This window comes from Halictus rubicundus, chromosome 17, assembly GCF_050948215.1.
Source record: "Halictus rubicundus isolate RS-2024b chromosome 17, iyHalRubi1_principal, whole genome shotgun sequence".
Taxonomy (NCBI): Eukaryota; Metazoa; Arthropoda; class Insecta; order Hymenoptera; family Halictidae; genus Halictus; species Halictus rubicundus.
The window spans coordinates 7689318-7701884 of NC_135165.1; the positions used below are offsets into that span (position 1 = coordinate 7689318).

Consider the following 12567-nt stretch of genomic DNA (forward strand, 5'->3'; position numbering starts at 1 on the left):
AGCATCGAGCAGTTGTTTCCTGGAGTTGCGGGGAGACTGGTTAATTAGTTGAATTTGTAATGCCAGATTGGTACGTGTTTTCCTTTTCAGATGCATAGTCCCGTTTTCTGGGGAAATGGTTTCTGATGTTTCAGAAAATCTTCGTCCGCAGAGGGTCTCCAGTGTCGTGGGACACTGCACTGAAGATTGCAATGAGATTTTGCTTTGTTTATACGTGGACTGTGGATCTCTGTGCAACAGAAAAATTGTTTGCAGAGATTCGAAGAAACTGGAGATTTATGAAGTGTGACACGTGCATAAGGACTTTTTTAAAATGCGATAACAAACAGTCGTTTTGTAAATACAGTGCAGTGTTGTCGTATGAACTTCGAAGTGACTGTAGACTTCATAGCTAATTTTATTTGCAGAGTTTGTTGTACTGAATAATGTTTATTATGTTTTCTCATGTACGGGAGGAATGTAGAATATTTTCTGTCATCTAGAAACAGAGGTACAACCATTTTCAACCTGATGAATTGATGAGGGTTAATATATCAGGTTATGGCATGAATAAGTTCGATTCCGATATAACAGGTAGTCATTTTAATAAAAGAACCCCGCGTTCAATTAATGTTGTCGCTGTTTAATAAACGAAGATACTGAATATAGGTGACAGAATTTATTAAATTTTTAAAATAAGGAATGCATTTCTGCTCGATTCCTATCTCAAACAATTTATTTCTACATAGAAATCGAAAAACATCTCGTGCGATTAGAATAAACGTATGAGAAATTCAAATTTTCTTTAATAATTTCACACAAAAGCATCATTGCGTCTTCTCTACTCCAAACGGATTGTAAAATAATAAAAACAATCGTTAATTCACTCGATCGTAACCGTTCTTCCCAAATATTGGTTCTACAAAAATAAAAATATTTATTGAAAAGTTTGCTCGTACAAATATTTAGACTGAATTCAGTCTTGCTTACATACAGGAAAAGTTTTTCACTGTTCATTCACGTGTTAATAACCAGTCTGCGCATTTATGCAAATACAAATATTCCCTCTCTACTTTGCAAAACCATTCCTTCGTAAAAATATGGTGCTTGCACTACGGTGTTCATCACCAACAATCTAGTAACACATCTGTCTACATTTAAAGATTAATTCTTGATGAAAATGAATTAGGTGTCCAGAAAAATTCAGGTTTCACAAAATACGGAGAAACGAGAAAAGGCAACGACTAAGGTAAAAATTGAAGTTTCGACATTAAAAATTGAATTTTGCGACATTTGCTGCGTCTTTATGGCTGTATCTAATTACATGTTTCGTTACATAGTCTCCGCGAAACGCGAGTTCCGAAGGCACTGAAGTCCCGCATCAGAATTAAAGTGTGTCACGTGTAATAAATGTGTCTTCAGCACTATTTGAGAATAGGGGCGGCAATTCTCCTACAAAGGGTTCAAATAAATTGTTTTGTCAGGGGGTTTTATACGCTCACGGATGCAATAAGGCATAAAATCCGCGGCCGACTAATCCATTAAAAACGAAGCGGTAATTCTGTTATTTCCAGTGTTCCCAGCAGCCTCGCAAATATTTCCGTCGTACCCTTTTTCCCGGCAACCGGTTAAACGAATTCCAATGATTGGATGTACCTGCGAGCTCTTAAGCCGTTTCGCGGTAAACGGGGGCTACTTATACGGGCGAACAGGTGAATCGATTGTGGGTAAACGGCGGGAGAGGATCCGAAAACGAGCCCACGAAAACTTTCCTTCGAGTTACTGTTTCCCCTTCCACCGTTCCTTTTGTTCCTCCAGAACGAGACGGAAATCAAGAATAACGAAGTCGGTGGGGCTTTATCTTTCGAGGAAAACGCAATTAAAAGTGCACTCGAAAGGCAAAAATATTGTTTTCACGATTTTAATTTGAAATCGTATAATTATTAGACTGCGGAGCTTTAGGCAAAATAAACATTTTTTTCTGCATCGATTACAAGGTACCGGAACCAAACGATCCCGATCGAGGGTTAACCGAAGAGGGAAAAAGGTACCGGAACAAGTGAAAGCTAAGAAAAATCTGGGAACTCCATTCCAGTACGAGGCCCCACTCTCTTTCTTTTCTTTCTACTTTTTACCCGCCATCGCGGTCCGGCATTCGTTAGCCGCGTTTAGTCGATTCTGAATGGAGTACTAGCCCGCGCTATAAAATAGGGTCAGGGGGGGAGAGAACGAGGAGCAATTCGCCGAGAGCGGTAAAAGGTTTAGGGTATCGGTGTGAAAGTTTATTCCCTGCCGTCGACGTGCATCGCTGGGAAAATAAAGTGACTCGGCTTCGTTCTCGTCATGCTGAACGTCGATAACCGGCGCGAACGACGCGACGAACTCGAAAAAAAGAAAAATTGTCCTCGCACTTTACGATCCTACATTTTTATTAGCCGCCCTCTGTCGCACTGTTCCCGTAAACAACGATTCCTGCCGCGAAAGGAGAGGATGACAGGGTTCCCTTGGCTTCGGGAGGCCATGATTCGAAGGAACTCGAGTTTGTTGCTGTTCGATGGCGATTCCGAGACGTGATATAAAAATTGAGACTTCGTAATTCGAAAGAGCTTTCAAAATATTCGAAGAGAAAAAGATTGCGTCCAAAATGAACCCTAACAAACTGTGTCTCTTTACGCAAAAGAAAAATTGCATCAATTGCACCGATGTTCTCAAATTCTTTGTTCGCTTACTCGTTCTCATCATAAGTGCATAAAATCCGCATAATAATGGTAAACTTGAGAAAAATTTAAGATCAAACAAGCAGATCACTAACTCACAATCCCCCCCTATCGGAAATTCTTTCAAACTCCCCGCAGAGAAATAACAAAATCGCTGGCAATCGCGAAACCGGCAAATCCAATCCGAAACCGTCCAGTCTGAATCTGAAGTTCGCTTCGTTATCAGCGATTCAATTCCCAGAGGCGGCGATAACGTCGCATTCCGCAGAATTTCTTTTCAATAAGTAGGATTCGCAGAGCTCGAGTAGACGCATTCGCGACTCGATTTCGTCGCGACGCGACGCCTACGAAAATGTTGGCGAACTGTATATGTATGTGTTCTCCGTTCGCGAATTTGTCCCAGTGAAGAAGCGAGCTCGAAGTTCCTCGGCTCGGCTCGGCTCGGCTCGGCTCGCCCCGCGAGCCAAGTTATAAATACGTATTCATTCACGGCGCGTTAGTTGACTTAAAGGATTCATAGATTCTTTATTCATGTATGCTAATGGCCGCACCGCGGATTACACCGATTAGTCACGAGATTCACCAGCGGGAAACGGGCGAAACGTTTACACACGACGACGTCTCCGGTGTTGTTTCTTTTTTTCTGTTTTTTTTTTTTTTTTTGTTCGGAGATCTATCCTCGTCGGATCGTCGACGGAAAAGGACGTTGCGAAGTAACCGACGCGGACCGTCTTTTTCCGTGATTAGTCACGTTTCGATTTCATAAGACGATCGATTCCCGAAGATCCGTCTGTCTCTCTTTCTAGCCTCGTCGACTCGAGCCGTACTGCATCACCTTTCTCTAATAGCGACGCACTTTATCTTCTCCAACGACAGTTATCGTTCGAACATGCGAGTTTTACGAGCCGGACGGTACTCCAGCACCCGAGGGGTGAACTGCTTGTTGCGTAATCCGCGGGTCGCGATTAATTTGAGAAAAATTGCCTGGCTACCAACCGAGCCTAATTATCACGTTCACGGACAGTAAACATTTCAGTGAGCTGCAAAAATAGACAGGCAATTTTTCTTGAAACTAGTCGTACTATCCGAAATCTGATTAGAAATAAACAATAATAATAAGTTAACTGTCATTAGTAATGACAAATGAAATGTATATTAATTACAAAGACAAATTTCAATTTGAAATGTATATTAATTACAAAAACTTAACCCTTAGCACTCGAATGGTGACTGTAAGGCACCAGTAAATATTGCTGTATTATTATTCAAAATATGTTTCGCATTATTAAATTTGGTTGTATTTAATAAAGTGCTAAACATTTCAATACTGTACGCGTAAATCGCACCATTTTCGTCTGTATAACATGAAAACAAATATATAGAAGGGAAATATTCTAGGTTGGAAGAAATGTTTCCTTTCGGAGTTAAAACAGCTTCGAGTGCAAAGGGTTAAGGTTGTATAAAATTAAATGAATAAAAATTGGCTTTAAAACTTGAATGCTATAGCATTCACGTCATTGTGCATCACTATGAAAATGAATGTTGTAGCATTTGCGTCCGCGAACGTGTTATGTCGGCCAGTTGATGTTCATGTGATATAAAAATTTTCGATGTCGAACGGTAGTTAAGTAAAAATTCATTTGCTTACTTAAGAGGGTCGATTTTCCATTGAAAACTTGAACTTTCTTTACGAAAAATTCGCACGTATACACAACCAACATGTTACGCAAAATTCCCAAGTTTGTCCCTGGCCACCATCGTAGTGGCCAAAGATTAACTCGTCGCTCAGGTAATGTTTTTCACTTTAATCTCTCGCAGTTAAGGAATTCAGTTGCAAATGTAAACGACTGTGACCGAAAAGAAGCCACTTGCAGTCGGGAACGACACGACCGATCGATTAAAATGTCTTCAGCTGCTGAATGGGCGGGCACTAAGTAAAAGCGTTAATAAATGAAAAACTTGTTACGATCCAGGAAATTCCTTTCGCTTCAGGTTTGTGACCACCGACTCACGGCAACGCGTCAAAGACAACACTGTTTAACCGATCATAGTTTCTGCGAGTTCAACGGACCGTTTCCAAGACCATCAGACTCATCATGAACCAATCGGGTCCAAGGTTGCCTGGTGTGCCATCAAGCGTGAATAATCTCCAATCTTTGTCGTTTCCCTTTCATTTTCGACCGGAATAAACAATCAAAGGAACAAGTTGGGGAGGGGAGAGAGAGGGGAGGGGGGTGACAGTAGCCACTGGATAGGGGAAAAATGGTTCATCCCCCGTCGATTCCGGGGATGGTTCTGCTCGAGTTTTCGAAGAGGACGAAGCGGATTCGCGGACGTAGAGCTGCGTCACGCTCGAAGTATCCCGAATCGTTGAAACGAAACGCGGAAATAAAGCATCGCGGCTGCGTGGAAACCCGGTCTCCGGCTATCCGCGAGCGGATAACTGTTTCTCGGGATGTTATCGATCTATTTGTCATCGATGTAAGCTGCATCGGCGTCGAGATTACGCCGTAGACCCCGCAATTTCACTGGAAAGCCAGGAGGAGACGCGCGCGCGGTCGAATGAGGGGCTATCGTTGTGTACGTGCTTCCGTTGCGTTATCATTTGACCGATCCCATGACCACCCTCCGCGCACCCCCCCCCCCCCCCCTTCGGCACACACGGGACACCCATATCACCGATAAGCATACCTACGGACCGCGTTCGATCATGCTCGATTCTTCGTGGCTTTCTAGCAACGCGCGACCAGCTCGCACCGGGCTCGAAACGTTGTTCGAATAACAGCCGATCGACGCGCGGTGTTCACGAATTTCAACCCTCCGGCCACCCCATTTCCCACGGTGCGCCGTGACGCGGTTCCACACCTACCCATGGGTTCGTTTAGAATGCACCCTGCTCCGTTTGCTATTTTTTGCCGCTTTTTACGGCGATGCTCCAGCGCTGATCTGAGCTGACGCTTCGGGGAGCTGAAGAGGTTTCATTTAACAGCGGGGTTGTTCGATAATTGTACCGTAGAAGTTTGTTCATCGAGGTCGTTGAGATCTGAATTGTTTCCACGAGCAAATAGCTCTTACATATAGAATAATAGAACCTACAAAGGTTAACACATTCGATACCACACTGTCACGCACGTGTGACGCCCATGATCTTCTAGTCTACGCGAAACTGGTCCAATTAATTTTATGCCTGTTATTGAAAATCGTACAGCATAGCATAATATTCAGGAGTCTCTTTCCACGATTTTTCTTTGCTAACTTGTTTCAAGATTCGAAGGAGGTACATGAAGGAGGTACATTGCAGTCAGCAAAGTATTTGAATGATGAGAATAAGCAACGAAGAAAATGATGGTAGTGATTGTGTTTCTACTGTACTGTGAACGAAAGAGATTGACAAGATTACTACAAGAATCTCTAATCGGTGTACACTGCCCTCAACATATACGATCAGCGTCTACGCCAATGATACGCAAATCACGTTTCCCAAATATCTGAGGAATCGTATTTCACTGCAAAACGAGCAAATGTACAGCCTAGCGGATCAGAATCATTGGAAGAACGACGAGGACAGGGTTTTACTCCAAACCGCCTGTGAGCTAAATGCCTACGCCATTGTGAAATCTACCTGGCCACCAGGTCCCAAACCGTAAATCGTGTATCCCAAATATCCGAGGAACCGTTTATCAGCTGAAAATCACCGAATACGCTGTCTAGGCGATCAGAATCGTTGGAATAACGTTGGAGAGAACATTCGAACCGAGACCCAGCCTCGGCGAGAGTTCGTTCGGCGTCTACGCCAATGTCAGGTCGCAGCGTCGACGCTATTAGAACGCGTTCCGCGTTTTCGCGGACGCGCATTCGCCGTGAAAGATCATCCGCGCTACCCGATGCTCCTCGAGCCGTCTCTGAAGTCATCGAATGAAACGGTCGAAAAGACTTCTGCCAACTACGAACTCGGTCGCGCATCGCAGCCGCCTCTCTCTCCCTCTCCCTCTCTCTCTCTCTCTCTCTCTCTCTCTCTCTTGCTCCAGTCTGCGGCCCTCGACAGCGACGAAGCAAAACCTCTCTTTCTCTCTTTCTCTCTCTCTCTTCTGTTTCTCTCTCGCCCACTGGTAGGAACTCGCGAAAGAGCGCGCATCTCGTTCCTCCGCCGGCGTCGATTTAGGTCGTTAACGGTAAAACGGCGGCGTTTGCGCCCGCGAAACCAAACGAAGACCCGTTACGACGGCTCTCGATTTTGCTGACGTGCCCCGCGACCGCGCGTAATTGCACCTGCACGAAAATTGCGTCACCGTGGAACGTTCTTGAGCGTTGCACGGTTTCAAACGATCACCGGCCGCCCGGAAGACCCGCGCGTTTCCCTGCCACCGCTATTTACGCTCGACGAGCCGAGGCACACGGTGACATCGTAAAAACCGAGCTTATAGTCGCTCGACCACGGCACAGCACGTCAATAATTTTCGGGTATCGCACGTCGTCCCAGAATTCCCGTGCCTTCCCCCATTTTCCTTCCACCGGTTTCACGGCATCTGTTCTCAGGGACAGTTATCACACGTATGCAACGTGCTAGCACGTTAATTGTTTACCGGCGGATTGCATAGTTTTTATGGTCCGTGGATAGGGACTTTTTAGTGGATCAGCAATTACAGAAATTTCAATTGCGAGCCAACGAGTCACTCCCGGTAACGTTACCTCACGTAACAGATCATTTCTGGGCTTCCTTTTGGTACTACAAAATTATTGAACACCTTATTAACACGTTGACCGCCACGTCACCCATATGTGGGTGACGGAATTATTTGTCCAAGATTTAAAATGAATTTTTACGCTAATATATTCATTGTACCAAATTTGGTTAGAATCTGTAAAATACAAGAAAGTTGGAGGACTACTCAATATCATATATTTAATTACTTTCAATTTTTATTTCATTAAATAACTTACTTTGATTTTATGGAATTTTTGAGGTTTCTAGTTTGGCAGTCAAAGTGTTAATTTGCTTATGGTAGGTAAAGTACTACCGAGCACTAAAACTGATTAATATATCCTTCAGAAATGACAAGCTTGAATTTGTGTAAATTTTTATCAATTATTATAATACCTGCTTGAAGGTATCTCCACAATTGCAATAATTGTAAATTAAAATGAAATCGATCATTTAATCGGTAGGGGTAGATGTAACGTTGAGTACCAGCATGCACCAAAGTCAAAAGAAATCTGATTAAATTTTTAATTGTGACTAATAAGCGGACACTTATCAGTCACTGCTATTTTAACTTTTTTGTACTGATCCTAGAGAAATTTTACTGTTATCGCAGGAATTAATATTTAAATTCAGTCAAAAAATTGTAGTGTGTAATTGAAATGGAAGTGTTAAACAATTTAACAAAGAGCAATCGCAGATTTGAATATCCCGCCACGCGTCACAGAATAACCGCGCGCTTGAAGTAAATTTGAATAGTATAATTTTAACCTTTGCTCTCGAAGCGATTTAAATGCTTGGTTGAAGAAAAGTTCGTTTTATCGGTTTGTTTAATTAATTGTGCAATTGTCCGTTAATCGTACTGCGAGCTTGTTAGTTTTTAAGTAATAATTAAGAAGGGATACGCTGAGAGTAAGTATGTTTTAGCGTCGTACGGTGGAAACGCGTGTAGTGGCACTTTAAATTAAATTGAAGTAAAAATCTAAGTATGTTTGGCTCGCGGCGGTATTTTAATGCAAATTATACTTTAAAATACCTCCGGAACGGAGGAGATTAGGCTCGCGGTAAAAATTTGGTTTGAAGTATGCACAAGAATCTCTCGTACAGTGATCAAAACTAACATGACCGATGATGACACAAAAATGTCGCTAGATTTGTGAAAAGATTTCGCTATAAGGGTTGGAAAAAATTTAATTCTAATTGTTCACATATTTAACCGTTGATTTTGTGAACTTTTTATGAGGTAATTCACAGAAACCTTCTATTCTGTGTCGATATTCACAGCAACTGCAAAATAAAACGATGCTTTCCGAAATTAAGCTGAATATTTTTATCAACTTTATCTGTTTTTCTACACTTGCGTATAAAAACACGAAATTCCACAGTTTGCTCACAATAAATAATCGAACTTCACGGGTACGCACTCGAAACAGACCGAATGGAGCACCAATTAATCAATCACATTTTCCGTGATTTTTTTAATGGATCATCACGCTGACTGGCTGACGGTCACCGGTGACCGGCGCTGCAACTCTCAGTTGACCCCGTTGGAGGTCAGTCAACAAACTCGATAAAAATATGTGAAATTTCCCCAAATAAATAACACAAGTTTATAAATCCAACGAATATTCAAAATTTTCATAATACCCTTCAACACTGATCGCTACTCCATTTTTTCATTGACCACGCCATTTTTTCTTCGGTGACATAATTTCTGTTTTCAAGCTACGAGTCTCGGAAACCAGGTGAAAATCTTCAATTAGTCACTGTGTCAATTAGATACAGCGATTTCATTGATGTTTTTCGTGCGGTCTTTGCGCAATATCGTTGCATCCAGCGAAATTATAATTCTCAATCAACAAAGGTCAATGGCAAAGCCAATAGTAAACACTCAAACCGCATACAATCGTCCCAAAAATCAATACAATAAACTTGTCTTTGACCGTACATACAAAAACACTTTCATAGACCACCTATATTTAATGTCTTCCTCAAGTTCAATAATTCTATAACATTCACAACAAATTACAACTGAAGTTGCACCTGTAGGTCACGGGTAGCCGCACGAAACACCTGACAATTTCGCGCAATTCAACCTAACTTAATATTCCACGCCGTTATTATAACAGAAAAAAGTTTCATCGAAGCCAAATATTAAATAACATATTTCCGGCAGTGTATGTATCTCTTCGATGCTCGATTCCTTCGAATCACATCAAATGTTTCGAGAGATGTCACGCCAACACTTGATCACACTAATACGAAAACTTTCCCGAAAACAAAATTAAAAACAAATAATTCCTCGAATTATTTCCTCGAGTCGCATTTAGCTCACAACGCTGTCACGTTCGCGAGCAACGCGAAATAATACTTTAACACTCTATTATAATTAGACAGCGGATTTCATGCGTGACAAAAATGAGTAAAAAGTAAAAACATTAGAAGAATTTAAAAGTACTGTTATATTATTTTCAACCTATTAAACACATTAAGAAAACAAAATTTTATTTCAGTCCAGCTTGTTGCAATTCCTGTAGAAAACCTTTATTTTGCATAAAGATCCGCTGTCTGATTATAAACAGAAAAGTTACTCGGAAAAATGATATTAACCCATTGCACTCTACTGTCCCCTACGAGGCACCATTAAGAATTACTACAATTCAAAACAATATTCCGAAATGTTTTTCTAAATAGATTGCTGAACGTTCGAGCATGGCGTCAGTAAATACACTTGATTTTATGTGAATAAAATGAGAAAGGTCGTACGTCGCAAAAATACTCTGGGCTGCACCGAACGTTCTAATTTCGGAGACATAATCGAGTGCTAAGGGTTGAAACAAATATTCCCGGCAGTCAACGCGCGCGACCAAGTTCGCCTCGATGTTCCTCGAATCTCGAATCGCATTTCGAAACGTTTCAAAAGCTGTCAGGTCTCGCGCGTCACCGTTCGATTCTTTCGCTGGAATCGCAGGTTCGTCCGGGGGTCTGGATCGCGACAGGACAATGGATCTTTCTAGGGGCCAGGTATCTAGCCTAACCTGGTCGCGTTGCAACGCGAAGACTGCGTACCGTTACCCGGTCCCCAATAACAGAAAATCCAAATGGAATAGAACGTGGACGAGCACAATGTATCTTACCTAAAAACGGCTGGGCTCCTCGTGCGTCCACGCCTGCCCGCTTATCTTGCTTGCACTTTTAAGATCGTACTCGGTTAACAAGATAAACACAATACGTACGTATACGTATAGATACGTACATATATATATATATATACATGTACTATATCTCTCCGGACGAGCGTTGACGCGAACAAGAAAAGAAAAGAAGAGAAAAAAAAAAGTGAACGAGGCACTAACGCGCGGCTTTGTGTGTACGTCGATCTCACCTATATCGGTTTACGATCGAGCGACTTCTTTATCCACCGAAGCACAACCGTGTCACAATATCTCGGACCTCAAGGATCCTTCTTGTTCCCGCACTTTGCAACAAGGAAACTGTACATTCGTGATGTACGACTAACTTCACCAAAAGAGACCCGTGTATTTCGCCGACCGGGGCCGATGTTTTCCGCAAAACCGCGATCGAGAGACGTCTAGATCATCCGATCGAGTCTCGCGTGTCACGTCGTCTGCGTCTTGGTCGTCGTTGTCGTCGTCGTCGTCGTCGTCGTCGCGGCAGACGAGCCTGAGCTCGCGATCGGCACAGCTCCGTTTGGATGAGGTATCATTCCACGTCTGTCTTCGCAGGCACACGAGGCCGAGGGAGACCTTCGAGACCCGTAGAAAGAGACCTTCGGGGGCCCCCCCGAGCACTTTGGCGAGAGAAGGACAAGAGAAAAAGAAGGAGAGAGAGAGAGAGAACAGGTATAACAAAACGCGACGACGTTAGGGCCTCTCGAACGCGACGAGAGACAACGGAGCCGAGAGAGACTGCTCTCTCACTGGTTTCCTGTGCCCCGGCACGACACGTCGCGGTGGCGTCCCGAGGAACGAGAAGCCCCGGATCACACAAAGGACAATCTTCTCCTCCCCTCTCCTTTCTCCTCGTTCCCACTGTTTTCGGAGGTACGCACACTGGTCTTCGTTCCACAAGCGAACCCGCGCGAACGCTGTCCCCGCGGCGCTATTTTCCTCTTTTCCTTCTCTCTTTTTAGTTTCTCTGTCGGCAAGCCGCGTCCGATATTTCTTCCACCGGCCGGGTTTTCCTCCGTGGTCCTATCACAGGATTCTCCGTGGAACAGGCGATCGTGTACACGGTTGATTACGGTTCTCCCGAAGCCGGTTCGTCGGGTGTTCAGTTTTCTCCGAAGGGGGGGTTTTTCACGTTGTCCGCCCAGAACGGGTGTCGCGATCGCGTCTATACACGTCCGTACGTCGCGGGCGCCGATGGCGGAATGAACCGGTGGCGCCGCGAGACCCGACACAGGCGCCCTCGCGAACTAACGCGCCTTTCCGGGAACCAACACGCGCGCGACACTCCCACCAACACGGTCGCCGCGACGTTGGATCGCCTTGCCGGGGTATTGGTGGATCGGTGTACGTGCGTGCGGCCCCTCTGTGTGCAGGCGGCGCGATCTCGCTCGCTCTCCCTAGCCGATGCCAGAAATACGCCGCGCACGAATACACGGAAAATGAGTAGGGTCGTACGACAGCTACACTCCGCCGAATCTATAATGGATATTCGCACCGACGGACCACCTGGCCCGCCTCCCCTTACTACACTGCCATATAACGGGTGTCCGAACAGATACAACGGGAATTTCGAGCTCCGATTAGCGGAGGATCTTCGGGGAAACGTGGATCCGCTGCTCTCGCTCTGGATTTTCTTTGGCTTTTACGTCGATTTAACGTCGATTTACAATTTACGCTATCCGCACAGACACGGAACCGTTCCGGTCAGCACCGACCAGACAAACATTCCTTAATGCATTTGAATACAGGCTGCGGGACCCAATTACTGTGGGGGGGGGGGGAATCAATTACTGTGCCTACAGTAATTATACTTATTTTTAAAGCATAATGAATATTAAAAATGAGATGTATCATAACGTATTAACTTATCTTAATGGAAAAAAATTTATATCGCTTTTTTAATATTCATTACGCTTTAAAAAGTAAGTGTAATTAATATAAGCACAGTAATTGGTACCCCCACAATAATTGGGTCCCTTAC

At 43.8% G+C, this 12567-nt stretch overlaps 1 protein-coding gene across 18 annotated transcripts in view; it reads right to left on the bottom strand.

Annotated features, from left to right (window-relative positions):
• Window positions 1-11259, bottom strand: part of LOC143362424 (bromodomain adjacent to zinc finger domain protein 2B) — a 295115-nt gene extending 283856 nt beyond the window's left edge. For 17 of the 18 annotated variants that reach the window (XM_076802574.1, XM_076802569.1, XM_076802576.1 and 14 more), the window contains exon 1: window positions 10533-11259. The gene's annotated coding sequence lies outside the window, so the exon portion shown is untranslated. The remainder of the gene's footprint in view (window positions 1-10532) is intronic. The other variant, XM_076802565.1, reaches the window with a different exon arrangement.
• Window positions 11260-12567: the final 1308 nt, after the last annotated feature.